Source organism: Phasianus colchicus, chromosome 13 (genome assembly GCF_987193195.1).
Source record: "Phasianus colchicus chromosome 13, bPhaCol1.hap1.1, whole genome shotgun sequence".
NCBI classification, from domain to species: domain Eukaryota; kingdom Metazoa; phylum Chordata; class Aves; order Galliformes; family Phasianidae; genus Phasianus; species Phasianus colchicus.
This window is the reverse complement of record NC_143448.1, coordinates 8,920,601-8,939,329: the sequence shown is the minus strand read 5'-3', so window position 1 is coordinate 8,939,329 and position 18,729 is coordinate 8,920,601. Positions and strand designations below refer to the sequence as shown.

The following is an 18,729-nucleotide window of genomic DNA, read 5'->3' as shown; positions in this document are numbered from 1 at the left end:
TGAAATATGCGATTTTAGAAGGACAACTTTTCTCATGGAATCAACATTCAATTTATCTATCATTATGGTAGCTAACAGATGAGTGCAAGCAGAGATTAAAAGTGAAAATGTAAAACCATATTGTTATCTACAAAACATATGCAGAACTTCAAGTAAAGCTTACAAAATATGAGGCAGCGACTCAACAAACAGATTCAAAGACAATTTCAAATAACCAAATAAGCTTGCACTCGGGAGCAGATACCCACATCAACTTGTGCCAAAACCACCACGACCTCCAGTTTTTCAGCTCTGCACCAGAACTGAGCCTAAGGGCAGAAGAAAGGGCTGATATTTATAAAGCAGAAAGCACCCAGGCACAAACACCTTTAGCAGGCTACGGCTTCTAGCAGAATCTAAACCAGGTGCAGCCACTTTCATCAGCCAAGTCTGAGATTACTCCCATGCTGACTATGGAGTCCTATGAAAACATGAATTATCCACGTGCACCAGAGCAGCATTCATCCACACGTTTTGCCACTGCTGGACATCCTTCTCAAGATTTCAGAACTGAACAAGTAATTACCAAAATTCTCCAGCTGATGACTTAAATACATAAAATCTACTAAATATATTTGGGCATTTATTTATTTGTGCTGTTTCATTCTCATTTGGAGGGAAATGTTTCTCCCAGTCTTACAGATAAGACAAGGATGAAACCTAGAATTCAAGAATCGTGCTGGAAAGAACGGTGCTAGGACTTCCATCTCCCCCTTTTGATTTCTACACAAATCTGTTCCTTCTGGTTGCACAATCAAAAACAGCCAAAGGAACCAGTAAATTATTATCCATTGCTCAGAATGAAACCTATTTTTCAACTGGAGCACACTGAACGTTTATAACTGAGTATCTCTTCAGTATTGGAAGCTCAGCCATCACTGAGCTTTTGTACTAGTTGTTTTTTTTTGTTTGTTTGGGGGGTTTTTTGCCTTTTTTTTTCCCCTCGAATAAAGGAAAAGTACAGAGAAGGCTTAAATTCCAGATTTAATGTAGGTGTTCTGGGATAACTTTAGCCCTGGGTAATAGAAATAGTCACAGTCTCAGAAGACCCTATACCAGGATGAAATGAGCAGATGCAGCCTAGAGAACTTCAGTATCAGCAAAGCCAAGGCTATGCCTTTGGTACTCAATATCTAAAATAAGCCTGAACCAAATTCTGCTTCATCACAAACAAAACCAGTTCAGAAATTTAATCAAATTTGCATTTGTTTGAAACAGCATTTACGTTATCACTATGATATCAGAGCCTTAAAGATATGGTCTCTCTGGCTCCTACAGAGAACAGTTGGGAACTGTTCAGCCTACTGTGACACAACATGAGGGACCCTACAAAAACCCAGACTGTGCCACTGAAGGAAGAAGCCCATCAGTCCTCCAGCCGTTTTTGAGTTGTCCGTTTTTGAGTACAGGGATTTTTCCTCACAACATGCCCAGAATGACTGATGCCATATCCATGAGGATCATGAATCAGCACATGGTCCACACAGGAGCAAAGATGACAACCCTTCAGCTGCTTCTGAAGATGAAATCTTAATTCTAATAAACTCAGTGGTAAAATTCCCCATGTCTGACTGGAGTCAAGACTTCTTGTTAGACTATAAAGCCAAGAGGGAAAACAGAGACGTGAATTTTATTAATCACTCCTCACACACTTCAGTGAGGAGACAGTCTAGTCCTCCCTGCTACTATTAGGGTTCACATGAGGACAGATATAGGATTCTTCTCACTCACATTAAACCATCCCAAGCACATCTTTCTTTTCTTCCTTCCTTTTCATGGGCGAATGGAAAGCCTGAAAATTGGGGGCTCAGAGTCTAGCTTCACTTGGCTGGTCTGACACACAGATGAAAATCGACTACAATTTGCTGCATAACCTATGCTGTGCCCCAAGCTGCAGTAGCACTGCATGGTTTCATGTAAGTGACATGTCACAGTCAATAGCAAGAACGGCAGCTCACTGACAGGCACACAACGTGTGATACCATGCTCCAGCACCACTCTTCTGCAGCTTCCACCTCTCAGTGAGAGTGTAAACAAGACTCAGCAGCAAGGAGTGCAGAACAGGCATTTTATGGGGTTTGTCAGCGCTGTGATATGCAACTGCTTTGGAAAAGTATTACTGCAACCGAGTGTCAAACATCACTCATGCCTCCACTGCGACTGTGAACATGGTATAGTGCATAAAAAACTAAAGTGCTAGTTAAACTGTGTAACTCCTGAGCAGTGCCCTCCATTAAATGTAATTGCATTATCTGACAAATAATCAATGTTCAGATGACACTCAGGAGTCTTAACTGCTAATCCTGGGCTAAAAGTAGCTGATATTTGCCTTCTTTCTGAAGTTTTATACTGTGCCTGTGCTTCAATATCCGCCCCAAGGGAGAAGCAGCATCACAAATAAGGTCCTGGCTTCCAATGTGATTTTGCTAATAGCGCCATTAGAGAGATGAAGAACATAATCTGGTTTTGGATGAAAGAGGGTGGGCAGAATGACATGGCACCTTGTTTATGTCATTAGTGAGGACATTCAGCAAGTTCGTTTTTCATTCTGTGAAGACTAATTTTTCAGTATTTGGTATAGATCTCTTATTTTACTGAGAGTTCCAACAAGAAAGCGTGGTGTCTTTGATATCAAGGTCTGCAAAGAAAATTAAAATAGCAAATATTAGTTCAGAACAACGTGTGAGAAAGTAAGAGCTGTTTTATAACTGTGGATCGCTCCGATCTGAGTGCACACAGACTAGCGTTTGCCCAGGATGCAGTAGAAGACTTCTCCCATGCCTTCCCCACCTTCCCTTCCCCAGCAGGGCTCACAAGCCAGACGTCCCAATGCCAGCAGCCTTTGTGCCATGTTCCAATCACTGCATGCACTGCCACACTCATTGCCTTGGTGTGGTGCCACAAAGCTCCTTGGAATTATTCTGCCTTCCACACTTCCTCGTCCCGCAGCCAGGTTACCTTCTCAGGAAGGGCTTCAGAAGCCCATCTTTGTTAGCGCTGCAGCCACAACGGGTTGTGGATGATGGGACTGGCCCAGTCACTTTGGGTGTCTGGAGCAGTTTTGCTATGGAAAGGAGTAGTGTAAGGGTGCCAAGAAAGTCTAAGGGAAATGAAAAAGCAAAGGAGAAGAGCTCTCCCACTCTTCACAGAAAGCAAGGATCTTGACATGACCTTAATTAATGTTTGTATGAATGCTTTACTTGTTTATATTGAATACTTTTTTTTTTTTGGAATGTAATTCAATACCACAAGGACTCTAAAGTATTACTCCTTTGAACCACGATTTTAAAAACCTACACCTCCAGCAAATTTAAGAAATACTTACAAGACCACATGCAACTCTTCAAATCATATGGATTATTGATGGGAGCAACAGAGATTTAAAAAAATAATTGATAATAGTGTTCTTTGAAGGTTTTCAAAACACTGTAACACCCACATTCAGCAACATAAATTTCAAGTCCTGAACTAACGACTATGACCAAAATTTCAGAGTATTCCACTGCTTTGGCTTTCCCTTACTTCAGAGGACACAATTCGGCACACTCCTAAGCACATGCTGTAACACTCAACAGCCAATCTAAGCAAAACTACTAAACACGTGTTTCAATACCACTGATTCCATGCTAATTCAGATGCTACTGCATAAATGCTCTTTATAAGATGAGCTCAAGTAGTACAGCATACAAGTGGAGTCACAGCACTGCAGCAGTAGGTTTCACTACACAGCTGTAACTGGCATTCTTTACACCTATATGAATGGAACACTTATAATATCTGATATCAGGACTTGCAAAACAAATGATAAAGAACCACAAGCTATTCAGAGCTGAAGGAACATACGATCTTCCACACAAGCACGAAATAACTCCTAAAAGCTACAGAAACTTTTCTTAAAAACACCTTCCTTATACAATTTAAACACAAACCAGAGGAAAAAAAACCACTAAACAAAAAGATGAGTCTATTTTAAAGTTTCCTTGTTCTTATCAAATCAGTTTGTCAAAGATAAGCAATTTGTTCTTTCTGTGGATATCTTCATATAATTGAGTTATAACACATGCAAACATACTATAAAATGCTATTGTTCAGCAACTCCTATTTACATTCACTTTGTGCACTTGTCAAACCCCACATGCACATGCTTATAGAAGGATGGGGCACCTGCGCCTTGGCAAGAGGAGTTTCATGATGGACTTCAACCATAGAGCATCAAGTCCTAATAGAATAATAGGTAACTGGGATACCTAACTGAAGGGTTTGAGTGTTGGCAATACTGCTGATAATAAACTAATAAGTTAGAAGAGCCTTCGTCACCTAGATGTCCAGTGATGATTAAACTAAATAAGGGCTGAAGATTGTTTAGAATTAATGTTGTTCACATTTAAATACAGATTATCTTCGTAGGACTTTGCATATTGATTGTGCACTGCTGTTAAGTCCTCTTATTTCTATAGAAATAAACGATCCCTACTCAACATAAAAAAGCTGTCCTAGTATTAAATAATGATCTCAACAGGGGGCAAATCCTAAATGGAAGTAACTAAAAGGGGACTAAATTGTGCACTCTGTAAGCAGACAGCCAAGAAACACCTAAGAACCAGAACAGGATACAAATGGCTCCCAAGCCTGGCAGAGCACATGGTTCACCAATACTAAATTCCATTTACACACATAATGCTTTCTGAACAAATACGTAAAAAAGAAAAAGTCAAGTCCAGGCGAAAGAAAGAGTTTAAGAGGCACCCCTCCTTTACTTTTTAAACAGATTTCCTATTTCAAATAAGAGAAGATTGTGAAAGGAGAAAAAACTGCCTTCAAAACCAGCTTGAAAAGGCATGTGCAATACTCCTCCTCATGTTATCTGCCAGCCCTGTTTCTCCTGACAACATGTTTCCCTAGCACTGTGGCAACCCACAGAGAGACCCTGAGAAAAATGTTTTGTAGTCAAACTCTAGCTCTGGTACATCTACATGGAGCTGGAAGCATGCTGAAAGCCAGTGCTTCTCCTTTAACTTCTGTTTTGTTGGGTTTTTTTTCCTATTTTAGGCAGCTCTACCAGCAACAACAAAGAGAAAGGTGAAACAACCATTGAAACTTAAAAAAAAAAAAAAAAAGTAACTGGAGTAGTCGAGGGTATTTTCATTAACAAATCAGAAATTGTAGGATTCTGTCTTTCAAAAAGAAAAGCAAACATTTGCTCCAGAATAAATATATTTTAATCAGTAATAGAAGTACAATTAGTAAAAGATATATTATGTGTCAGAAGAGCTAGCAACAATAAGAATTGTCTGAGGATGTATCTGTAAATCTGTATTTGTAAAGGAGTAACATAAAAGGGTCTATCGCTCCAATAGGTAATATTTTATTTGACTCAAATATATGAAACACTTCTTCAAAAGCTCCATCTCCCAACAGAAAAATTTCGTCAAAGCAAAGTATGAGCAGAAAAATAGTCCCTGTCTGATTAAAAACATTGATATCTTCTGAAAAAGGTACATGAACAAATGCCATGCAGTTGAAGAATATGCACTAGCCAGGTTGTTAGAGGCATCAAATCTACTTTAGATGTTCTACAGAAGAGAGGAATGAAAACTGTATTACATTACAGACTTTACATGTGTAAATAGTTTCCAAATCTATCTGGTTTTATTAAAAATGTAAATCATAGATCATAATACCTCTGCCAATGTCACAACAGAAGTTGCTTCATCAAATGCAAGTTGTTTCACTTAACGGTGAATGGGAGCTCAGTGCAGAAGATGTATTTGCTAAGTAAGAGGTAAGAGTGTAAAATAGCTCATCAACAGTTGGCATCTGAAAAAGGCTTGGAAATGGTATTTATAAAACAGTATCTCTTTGCCTCTGTGGTGATGGCTTCAACTAAAAGCAAGTTAAATTTGACTGATCCAGCTCACACCTGAAAAGCAGGATATAAGACAGCCATGGATCTCGTCATTAAAGCATTCATTTAGGTCATCAATTAGTGAACTCAGCAGTGAATTTTCATGAAGCACTGGAAAAGTGTTTTACAAGCTTGGGGTTGTGAAATCCATGATTCTCTAAGACCAAGGCTTTCACTTCCCAAAGGCAACACACGATACTCATTCCTCCCCACTACTAAGAGTTGGTGCTGGCAACTGAAGGGCACTGAACGTAGCTTGGAAGTCAGGCAGCCTGAGAACAGTGAGAGAAGCTCCAGGTGCTGCCATCAGATCACTCCGTTATCAGCAGCAGAGGCCCCTGGAAAGCTGCAGCACTTCCTCACACTGCCGGAGTTCATACAGTACAAAAGTGTTAAGAAAACAGCACTGCCCTTATCATCTTGCCAATCAACCTTCACTGACTAGGCACAGTCATGAGAGGAAAACAACCAATACCCACAAGAAACTATCACTTCAGGAAAAAGACACAGTTTTCAGTATCCATAAATATGGGCAGTTTCCCTAGAATAGCTCTTTGCCATTTATACCATAAAGCAAAATAAACTAAAGTCTAAACCATCTAACATTTATCACAAACATTTAAAAGGAAACCTTCAGCTGGTACTTCACTCCAAAGTATCTTGCTATGGTTTATCTACCAAGAATATGACTTTATGCCTTCTTTGCACGTAAAATTTCTCAGGGTGACAGTGGCAGTAAAGGTCTACAAGGGTTGCAGACATATCCCCAAATCTATCTAAGCTTTAGGAAGAGACACCACAGCACTGCCAGATGACAGCAACTCAGATCAGTTCTAAATGACGCAGTGGTTTCACCCAACTACACCAGGCATTTACACATACGTGGCTGAGTAAGGGTCTGACCTGAAGTCTTTCAAAGTCAGCTATGAGGTGCTCGTGGATTTCCACAGATTCTGAACCAACTCCTAAACAACAGTCTGGCTCACATTTTCTGTACCACGACATGGGATTGTATCTTGGCTACACACTGCATGCACATATAAAAAAAAAAGTAGAGTATTTTAAAATCAAAGAAATGTCGCTGATGTAGCTGAGGTCCTGTAAAAACTAAAAGTTGCACAGAAATTGAAGACCAATAAAAATGTTTCCATGGTTCTTTTTTTAATCCCATTGAAAACAATTTTTCGTTGTAAACATTTTTGCTAGCCAAGCACTGCAGCATTGTGCAACTGCATGACAGCCAAAGAGAAACTGATGAAAAGCTGACTAGATTGATTTCATTTTTCCAACCGGAGTGAAATACGTAAAAGGAAATAACAAAATGGTGAAGTTATTTTTACATATTAAAATGTTCACATTTAATAAACTCACATGGAAACTGCACAGCCAATGGTAACCGCTTTTCAACCATATCTACAGATCCCATCAGCTCCGCAGAAAAGACGACATGATGGGTTCCTGCAGCACCTCTCCCCTTTGCCTGGGACTAAAGGAATATCTCTGCTGGAGAAGCCAGATCCGAGCCTGCCCAACCTCTGCATCACCCATTCCCTCTCCCTGCAGTGACCTCCCAGGTTTCTGTGTGTAAGTCTGGCAGGGGGTTACTACTGAAACTAAGAGCTATATTTATTCCCTTAGCTCCCATCCATCACTGTTGCAGAGCAGCCAGAAGGGGAACCAACCAATTCAGCATGGGATCTGCCAGAGAAGTTAAGAATGAAAGACAGAGGAGACAGAAGCTATCAAAATTACTATTTCTGACTGCAAGGAAAGAAGGGTTTCCTCTCTTTGTGGATCCCTCTTCTACAGACAAAGATATTTTTTCTTCTCCCTCCTAAGAAATTCCACCAGAAAAACCTACCAGTTCTGTAAGTCTTTAATATCTCATGTGGATTTCTCTATGAGGAAATCTAAGCACTAACAGCACAGTTTCTCTAAGGCATTTGTTGGCATTTACAGGGCATTTCTCCCCACCTGGCAGTAGGAAAAGTACCATCCACATCTGCAGAAAGGTCCAAGGTATTTACAATAAAAGGGTCCAACCCAACACCTGTTGTGCCTCCTACAGCTAGAGGCTTAAATCTCAGAAGGATGTAGGGATCAGTTTTGTTCACATACACAATCCATACAATAAAACAACAGCAACAAAACTCCTTTTTGAGGAAAAAAAACTCTTTGCAAGATATGCTCCCTTACCAACTAACTTCTATCATCATAGAACTGAAAACATTCTGGGAGAAACACGCAGCTAAATAGTGAACCATTTTAGAGTTTCTTCCTATTCTGTTAGCAACAACCTTTTCCAACTTTTCAAGAGAACAGTAAAACAACATTAAAAATATCAGGATTCTCACCATATCGTACTCAGCAACGTGAGGAAGAAGAATCTGCAACCAAACAAAGCCAGACCCAGCCTCTCACATCACACTTGAATGTTCAAGCTAAGAATCAGTCTTCTCCTGACTCATTAAACAATTACTTAAATTAGAATAACCTGAAGATGGAACTTCAAAAGACCCACCCTGGGAGAGCCAAAGCTGTTATTAGAGCACTCACCTGGGATGTGAGAAACTTGATTTGAAGGAGCTGATTCAAATCAGATATGGGAGGAGCAATCTGACTCCAGCTCTCCAGCAACCCAGGTGCATTTCATAATCACCAGTCCATAACGAAGAGCAGAGATGCAGCTCTTTCATTTTGAGCAGAAATTCAATTGTGGACCTCAGAAATTCTTCGAAGATGTAGCATGTTGCTGTAAACTAATGAACTGGTATTTTTCAACTGCAATAAGAAAATTCTAGCTCATTCTGGCCAGAAACAATACTTCTATATTTGGAAAGTACCTAGCATGCCAAAGACTCTATCAAAACATTTGATAGACTGAAATTCTAATCCAGAAGTGGTTGTGGATTTCCTACTGCTCGTTTACCTAATAGCACATTGATCAATCATATACGCATCTGATACACACACATATATATATATACGCATATATTTGGATTTCCATATTCAAGAAAAGAAAGATGTTCAAATTCTTCTTCTTATAACAGTCAAGGATATTTGAAAATATTTAAGCTATTTTATAAGAAATTTTGTAGTAAATTCTGAAGAAGGGAGTATTTAGTCCAGGAGAGTCTTCTTAGCTGGTATTATGGTACTAATAAAGATGTTAGGTTATCTTCTTCTAGTTATTTTATTAGCCCTAGGAGAAATTACACTCCTATAGCAAAATCTCAATGAATCAATGAAGAATAGATCTCTTTAAAAGGTAAATAAAGTCATTGTATTATATATTTCAATTTTGGACAGACCATAACCTTTGCATTTATAAACTCTAAAAGGTTGGGTTTCTTTTTGTACTTGAAATCATGAAACTAGAAAAAAAAAAAGTTTATTCAGGATCTTACCAGCTTTTTGACAACACTGGGCTATGTACTAAGTTTATAACCAATGGAGTTGCACATTCTATTTCTGGTGAAACTAGAAATCACAAGAAACTTGCCTGGTATGGAACTGAGGTTTTCTCTATGGACTCAGTCTTACCCCAACTGAAAAAAGAGGTGCAGAATTGGATCCTAAAAACCACACCAGAATCAATGAAAATTTTTTCTAACCTTTATGCATTTTTCTCTGTGAAGAGACCCATCAGTTCAATAAAAAATGCAGGGTACATTCCAATGAAACAAAGGTTCATTGAAAAGCTACCTGTAGCTGCAGTTTCAATACTGAGTCAACACTCAGCGTTCAAAAAACTCAGACATCATCTCAGAGACTGAAACCCAGTGTTATGTCCATGCAAACTCATGTGGAAAAAAGAAAAGAAAAGAAAAGAAAAGAAAAGAAAAGAAAAGAAAAGAAAAGAAAAGAAAAGAAAAGAAAAGAAAAGAAAAGAAAAGAAAAGAAAAGAAAAGAAAAGAAAAGAAAAGAAAAAGGAAAAAGAAATATTATCATGGTTTTTGTTTGTTTGTTTGTTTTGTAGAACTGTTCCACCAGTGGTTTAGCCAGGACAAACCCCTATCAAAAACTCTTTGTCCATACAGTAGAAACAGTTTCTTCCTCTTCTGTCAGTTGTAAACCTACCCAAGAGAAGACAAGATTTCTCCCTAATTCATTCCAATCAATGTAAGATACTTCACCGTCACATCTTTCCCTTGAAAAACACTGATATAAGAACCAAAAGTTGGCACCTCCCTATGTTTTAACATTGCTATTCACCCCATAAGAAAAAAAACACTTGTAGACCTATAGAACCAATGTTAACAAACATACATGAAAATAAAATGTAACCACCCATGTGGCACTATCAAAAGAAACATTGGGACATGAGCATCCAGGCCACCGTGCTAGCCTATGTTAACAGAAACCTGACTTTACACCTCCTTGCTTTCTTCACCCCAGCTCTCACATGCTCTTTCTCAAAAAACAAGCTTAGGCTTCCCTTGAACTCATTTATCCTTTCCTTGCCAGTAATTTATCCCATATGTTTATTATCCTTTGCATGAAGTAATTCTGCTTGAGTTTCCTATTTATCCACGCTTTTTTTACATTTCACATGAAAGGGACATATCTGTATTTATCTATACCTGCTGTTGATATTCCAGTGACAAGATTGATGGTAACAATGTTTGACCAGATCTATAGAGAGCAACTTCCAAGAGTGAAATAAAACAACATTAACACAAACTGTGGTATCACTGCACAAATTAAATGGAAGGGCAGCCCTACAGCCTAGCACGGCAATACCTCATGGGTACCAGGAGCAACTCCTGGATCAGCAGGGGCTGGGACTGCTGGAGAAGTGATGCATGTGGCTGTGACCAAGTGGATGGTGGTATGTGGTAGGGACCCCTCCCGAACATCCGTAAGTACAGCACGGCTCCCACCTGTCGCAAAGATCCACAGTGACAGTAACAGCACATCCCAAAGGCATAAAATGGAAAGTTTTTAATGGTGTTTACCGTGATGTTAAGAAGTAACATAAAGAAGCTTTAACAAAATTTGTATTAAGGCTGAGATCAGCTTATTAGGAAAGGAACGAGCAGGGCTGCCACTCATCCCTCTGCAGCGTAGTGCCCTGACCAACCTGAGGCCAAAGGCTCCCCTGAATGCCCTGTGGCTGAGCTGGAGCCGCAGGCAGCTCCCCTGTGCCAGGCTCTCCCACATCACTGTGCAGCCCACAGCAGGCAGCTCTTACTCTTCTTTTCATCCTCTCTTGCTTCTCTTTTCTTGTCCAGAAAACTGAGCCAGGGCCACATCTTCCAGAGCAGCCTTCCCCTGGCACTGTGGGAAGCCCACCTGGATAACCGCTGCCTGATCTCCGGAGCTGCGGAGCACAGAGAAACACCACCAACCTCTATCCTCACAACAAGCGCTGGCTGCCCTTGGAAGCCTGAGATGCCACAGGTGGACAGCTGGACACCAACGCCTCGCAGAGCAGCCGGTGTCAAAGCAGCCAGCTCTGTTGCTCGCCCCATGCTACAGCAGTGCTATCTAAGCAGCCAACATTATTTTCAGGCGCTGCAACCTGAAGATTTCTCCGTTCACATCCTGCCATGATGGGCAGCACTGCTTTTTTCATAGCATGACAAATACTTGTGAGGAATTACCTAGTTCTACGTTCGGTTATTGGACTCTCAAATATTGCAATGCAAAATGTAGAAAAGATTGGATACTGAGACTGCTGTGGCTATTTTAGTTCTGTTTTCTTCATCTGTGTTTAAAAGATAGATTCTAACAAAATTGTTTGTCTTTAATATAGCTCAGCTTGACCTAAAGAACCCTTCTCTTTAAAAAACAATCTCGCATAGAGTGTTTAGATTAAGATCTCTAAAAAAATTTCAAAATACTTTCAAGGCCCCATCTTGCAATTTTCAAAAAACAGACAACAAGGCTAATTGTAATTACTGCTCTATAATTCTTTTGCTTTTTTGATGCATCTGGTTATCTAGTAAGATGCACCTGAAAATTAGAGCGAATTTAAATATAAGGGAAAGGTGCCAAATTCAGAATATTGGAAGCAGCTTCCCCCTGGGAGTGCGTTCAGTCACAGCGCTGGTGCAGTTGGGCAGAGGCAACCCAGATCCCTACCCTATTCCCATGCCTCTTTGCTCATCCTGATGGCTGCTACCTCTGAACAGATACTTCAGATCTCTCACTCGGTGCCTGGCTTCCTTGCTTAACCTGCCAACAGGAGCAAAAATGTCACAGCAGTTATTGTGATCCACTCAGATTCAGACCAGCACCACTCATTTATTTCATGATAAGCAACAAACACCCCTCAGATCATTATGATTTTCTCGTTTCTATCCAAGGTCAGATTCTGATCAGTGACTTCCTCATAAAAAGTTTGTATGCTGTATTTGGCTGCGCAACTGGAAACCAGAACCCACGTTTGTACCATAACCTTAAGATCATCCAATTAAGCATTGCAGAATGATTTTGCTTTTGCATGTTTTCTTCCAGTAACCCTTTCTTTTTTCCTGTTCAGAGAATATCTGTGCCCGGAGTGTCATTGCTACAGAAATTTGGATTTTCATCTACAGTTGCCAGAAATAAGTTTTATTTGTGTTTCTTTAAAAAAGAAAAAGAAAAAGAAAAAAAAAAAAGAGACGTATTCTATTCTTTCATCTATTTCCCTGAATCCAAACTGCTTGCACTTCTGAAACAGATGCACAAAATGCCCGAAAGAAGATGGGGTAAAGAATAAGGCAAAAAATGCCAGGTGTGAATGAGAGGATATAAAAATGCCTTTTCGGTACAGTCCTGCTCTTAGCAATAATGAAGAGCGTACACACATCTACTCATACCTGAGAGAAATTCAGAGATTAAAATTTAAATTTACTTACAAGTGCCATCAAAACACGCTAAATCAGAAGATAATAAAAGCTGTAGCTGTCCTTATTCAAACTGTAAAAATAAATCTATTTATGGCTTTCTCTTCAATTTTTTATAAAGTTCATCTAAAACCATTTATTTATTTATTTATTTATTAAGGCAAAGCACTCCACAAACACCTGTGCAATTCAAAGTTAACTTTAAGCCAAAACATGATACAAAACGACTCCTACAGATTTTCCTTTGCCCGCTGAAACTTGTGCTTCCCAAGAATGAGCACAACCCATTCCAGTGGGCTGCTGGATTTTCTATGTCTGAGCTAATGCAAACATCTCTGGCCACCTATGATTCCCATAGCGGGTAAACAACCACATGTTCCAGTTTTCTGTACTGAAAATCACAATTCCCAATCTCAGCACTCTATTGCTGCAAGCAAAACAGTGGTCCTGATGTTGCAACTTCCAGGCTACTCTCTTCTGATAATGAATGGGTTGGGTTATTGGCCTCCAGCATGGACAAAAATATGACAATCAGCCTCTTCATTACATAAAAGTCTTCAGTGAAGACAGCACCAGACAACTTGCTGAGTATCAGAGAGCTCCAATACGTTCAGAAGTCAAAAAGCCCATAGAACAATTCCTTTTTCTTCGCTACAATTGATAAAGACGCAGTCAATTATTAAAAGTGTTTTAGTACACTATTTCCGTCACAGCAACTTGTATCTTCGGGAACTCATTTGCAAAAGGCAGCTTGAGCATGCAAATATTTTAGACGCGTTCCCTGCAAATGTAATAGAGGGACTAGCCTTCCTTGCATCTGCAGCTGTTAATTGTCATCGTTTAAACAGCAAATGAAAACAAAGTTTAAGCCGGTTGCACTTAAAAAAAAAAAAAAAAAAATTAAATCATATTAAATTTCATTTACCTGCAGTGATACAAACTCAAAGTCACAAGCAAAATCTGAGGACAGAGCAGAAAGGGAAAGTGTCCCCAGCTGCAGGCTGGATCAGCTGCACCAGGAGGATTCCCTTCCAGTGCAGGGGCTGAGACAGCAGCCGATTCTCCAAGCACTTGTTACCAACTGGAGACATTTTCTTTCTACGACATTCTGAAAACTTTAAACAACTCATTTATGATTCTTCTGTTCAAAAGATTAAAATATTAATAGTGCATCCGCTAGAAGATTAATTACAAAAGGAGAACAGAAAGGGAAAAAAACAGAACAGAGCAGGACAAACATCTCAAGCTATTTACAAGCATTTTTATAATGACGAGAAATCACAGAGCTCTCTTTAGCTGACCAACTTTCAAAAATAAAACAAAAGAAAAGGAAAGCTGAGAACAGGGCCCCAATATCACAGCAGCCGGGCCCCCCACAACTCCATCCCAAGTCAGTGGAAGTGCTGAGAGCTCAGCAGCTCACGCATCAGGCCCGCACCGCACAGGGGTGCACGAGCAGCCTGACGCGAGCGGGCTTTGGGGAAGGGGTTTGCTGCAGAAGCAACGAGGTTCCAAGCAATCTGTCAGAGAAGTGCTGCTACGTTTATGAGTCGTAAAGCTAGCTAGCTCTCGTCTATGGGAAAAAAGTTAATTCATAGGGCTCATAGGGCTTGCATTTGTCAAGGAGCAGGACGTCAATGCTATCATTATCAGGCAAATCAGCCAGGCGTTTAATGGCAGAATCAGGAGACATTTGCTCTCCACTATCAGAATGACATCATAACTAAAGCAGCCCTGGGCGCGGGGGGCGGCCGGCACGGCTCGGGCTGCACGCAGCCTTTGCTCCCGCTCCGCGTCCCCACGGGTCGCTGCTCCAGGCAGGAGCCGCCGGCCGCCTCTGCTCACAACTTTGTCCCCACAGTATCTGAAAGCCCAGAATCTCGTTTTGCAAAATACTTCCGAGCCTGACCCAAACCTGCGATCCTGCATGCCAGCCCCTCGGATAGGAGCGGATGGCTTTCACGTATAGTCTGCAAATTCACTCTAAAAATCCCTGGCATTTTTAATTACTCCGGTAATCTTCATCCTCAGTGAAACGGGAGGGGAGAAACGCATTAAAAAACTCCTTGCCTCTATCATTTATGAAGTAGCAGCTTAGTTCAGTAAGTCAGTTTTTTCAGCATACGCGAACACACGCAATCTTTGAATATTCCCAAGTACTCCGTGAAGATCTGCGCGATGATCAGCAACACAACAGCAACGCACATCTCCCTTCACAGCAGTGTAATTATACAGCTCCAACACCACGCATCGCCAACTGCTCGTCTATTTCCTTCCCAAAGCCCACCGCAGGTACGCAGGCACCGCACGAAGCCTCACCTTGCATGAGGACTGTGAGGGAAAAAGTTATGAAAGCAGACAGAAAACCTAAAATCCCTGAGGCTACAAAAAAATCCCGCTATTGAGAAATAACCCAAGAGACCACGTAGGGAATGTACAGCTTTCAGAAGCACTTCTCATCTTATTTGCACTTAACCTATTGATGTACTGATGCAGGTCACTTACTTTTCGGATATGTTTGAACCCCTTACAATCATGCAGATCGCCGCGGTTTTCACTTGGGCTTTTGGTTTTTTTTTTGGTTTTGTTTGTTTTTTTGCAAACAAGTTTCATTAAAAAAAAAAGAAAAAGAAAAAAAAAAAAGATCCAATTATGCAAATCTGCTCCCGGATAGGTAGTGAATATTCAGCATGACGGTGATACTGTAATAGTTCAATGCAACGCACGGCACTGGGCAGATTTATGAGGCAACGTCACTACTACGCTCTGGTCCTCGCCGAAGCATCTTGAAGTTAATTAAAGCTGCAATGTCCACTTTTCCAGCCACCCTCCTCATTCAGGTTTACTATTTCAACATCAAACCAGCGAGGGGGCCTCCCCACTCTCTCCGTACATTTAAGCAGCCTTTCCCCAGTCAATGAACAATGAACAAAGATTTGAGTGATAGGGAAGGGGGGGGGGGGGGGGGGGGAGAGGAAAAAAGAAAAAAAACCTCCGCAGGAATAATCAAATCCAGTTTAAACGAGTAAAAATATAGTTTCTAATATTAAACTAGAAAAGAAAACATTCTTCTCCGAGCAAACGTGCAGAGGCGCTTCGCCAACCCCTTCAGAAAGGGTCTAAAAGCAGCCAGTCCTTTTTATTTCGAGCAGTGAATGAGCCCAAACAAGGCTTCTAAACTTAATTATGACACTTAAAATAGTCTTTTTCCACATAAGCGGGGAGGCTCGCCGCCGCCGCTATCTGTATCAAGCGGTCAGATCAGCTCAGCAAACACGGCCCCTGTTGGATTTATTTTAAACTGCACGGGGGGGCGGCGGCGGGGGGAGCGCAGCCCCGCGGAGCGCTCAGCCGGGCGGACGGCAGCCGCGCCCCGCGCCGCTCCTGCCCCGCACCGAGCCCCGCCGGCGGCCGGAGCGAACGGGGATGTGACGCGCCGCGTCCCCGCCTCGCGCCGGCGCCGGCTCCGGCCCGGCCCCAACAATGCCCCGCTCCCGCGGGCGGCGGCCGGAGCTTCCCCGGCGGCCGGCGCTCTCCTCCCCGCCCCGCCGGCACCCGCGGCCCCGAGCCCCGCGGCCCGGCCGCCCCGAGTAACTTTTGGGCCGGAGCCCCTCGGGGCGGGAGCCGCGGACCCTCCGAACGACGCGTAAATCTCCGCGACCTTCTATTTTGCGTTTAAAGTTCACGGGCGTCACCGCTGCCTCCAGCCCTCTCCCTCCCGCACACGCACACACATATATTAATTATTTGCAAAACTGCAACAGATGGGCGCATTAAAATCTGGATTCTTTCCTACGCGGCATCAAAGAACCTCTCCTTCCCCCCCGCTCCCCTCCCGACCCCCCCGCTAATCCCGTCGCCGGCCGTGCCCCCGCCTCCCGGCCCCGCACCCGCAGCCCCGCGCCCGCCGCCGCCGAGGATGGGGCCGCTCCCCCCGGCGGTGCCATTTAAGTTTCCTCCTTAACCTGTTACTTTCTCCGGGCGCTGACAAAGCCCGGCGCGGGCTGGCAGGTGCCTCCCGCTCCCCGCCGGGCGCTGCGCTCCCCCCGCCGGGCTGAGACCCGGCCTGACATTTAGTGCCTACTTGAATGTCACAACGCTCCTCGCAGCATTATGCACGGCTCCTATTCATAAGAGGTCGATTAGAGCACAAAATGGCAGGTCTCTTAGGCACTTGAATCTCACAAGTTTGACACATGGTATGCATCAGCTAACTTTGATTTAAAAAAAAAAAAAAAAAAAAAAAAGCGGAGCGGGGGGGTTGGGGGGGAGTTTACAAATTACACCGCGATTAGCCGGGATCCTTCGGGGGGGTGCGGGGGGGGGGGAGGGGGGAAAGCGAGGGAGGAAGGGGGGCCCGCGGTTAAAGTCACTTCGGCAAAGTTTGCTCGGCGGCAGCCGTCGAAAACACAAAGTTTCTGGGCGAGTTGAGGGCAGGGGCGGTGCGGCTCGCCGTGCGGAGGGCAGCCCCGGCCGAGGCACCCCGCGCCCGCCCGCCCGGCTCCGCTCCGCGAAGTAACGGTTCGAAAAGAAACGAGCGAGAAAGAGGCAAAACGTACGGGTTTTCTTCAGGCTAAGTTCTATAGCGCCATTCAATGGCTTCTCCGCTCCTTTCATTATTTTCTGCTTTTCCCCTGACAGCCCTGCTTGCAAACGTCACTGCTATGGATATTTAATTATACCGTATTTTTTTAATCGCGGTGGAAAACGCAGGCCCCGTTGCGATGATTAAAAAGAAATTAAAAAAACAAAAGCGAACCGTACTCCGGACTGACTTTGGAGCCTCTTTGCCGGCTCGCGGGAGCCTCCCGGATCCTCCAAAACCCCCTTTTTACCTTTGTCTTTCTTACCTTCAAATTTAAAGCAAAGCGTAGAAGAAACTCCCGCACGTAAACGGAGCGTTGTAAAAGATTGTGTTCAATGAATAATGAAGCATGTCCACATGATTGACTTGATCATTTTCTGGTGCGGAGGGGGAAAAGTGTGGCGCGGGGCTGCCGCGGCCGCCCGCTCCGGGTAGCCCTCCCAACTGCTTCCAGCACATCCCGGGCAGAGAGCGCTTTATTTTAATCTGTCTCTTTTCAGAATCACCCCCTTCATTGATACCGATCACCCAACATCACAAGACATCCCCATCTCTCAGCGTGGACTCCCCCTATCTGGTAGGTGAAATGCATTGTACCATTAAAAAAGCACTCCATTGTCGTCTTGGCATAATTCACAGCAACTAGATAGGTCTTGCGGCATTTAGCTTTGATGAGCCAAAAGCTGAACCCTTGATATAATAATCTACAAAGAATGGTCTGCGATCGTCCATTTTTTCTCCCTGTCTGGCAACTAAGAAACCATTTAACACGGCGCGGCTTGGTCGTGACCTTGAGCCCGTGTAAACACCCCGAGGAGCCCGCGCCGCCCCGCAGCCCCCGGCCCGCGCAGCCCCCGCGCCGCGCAGCCCCCGCGCAGCGCCCGCGCCCGCGCCCCGCGCCTCCGCCCGCGCCCCGCGCCCCCCCGGGGGCTCCCCGAGGCGCCCCCCGTACCTGATCCGAAAGTGTGCAAAGTCTGCGGCTCCCGAAAAAAACTCCCGGGGAAAGCTGGGCGGACGGGGGACCGGAGCATCAGTCACCGCTCCGGCGGTTAAGAGAAGTAATCAGCGATAAAGTGACGTTGATCTGCACTGTAACCTTGTGGCGTATTTAATGTAAATAAGCCAGTTATGTTGCCAATCGCATGCATACAAACACATAAAGGTCCTCAGCGTTGCATTTTGATTCTTTCCATTAGAGCCGACTTTATTTACATACACTATTTAGGGGATCATGATAATTCTAAAACAATACTAGTGCCAAATGATTATGAAAATATGATTTTAATTAATCACGTAGTAGGCAAGGAAATTAGCATACGGTAATTAAACTTAGAGAAAAACGTCATGGAGGTTCTCTGCCTTATGGG

The 18,729-nt window shown here is 43.1% G+C and overlaps 1 protein-coding gene across 9 annotated transcripts in view; it reads right to left on the bottom strand.

The window, feature by feature from the left end:
* The window catches only part of ZNF536 (zinc finger protein 536), a 325,753-nt gene extending 307,250 nt beyond the window's left edge, over window positions 1-18,503 (bottom strand). For 6 of the 9 annotated variants that reach the window (XM_090149292.1, XM_090149291.1, XM_090149289.1 and 3 more), the window contains exon 1: window positions 8,299-8,453. The gene's annotated coding sequence lies outside the window, so the exon portion shown is untranslated. Of the gene's footprint in view, window positions 1-8,298; window positions 8,454-16,861; window positions 16,958-17,627; window positions 18,089-18,314 lie in introns of those variants that run through there. The other 3 variants (XM_090149294.1, XM_090149293.1, XM_090149296.1) reach the window with 3 other exon arrangements.
* Window positions 18,504-18,729: the final 226 nt, after the last annotated feature.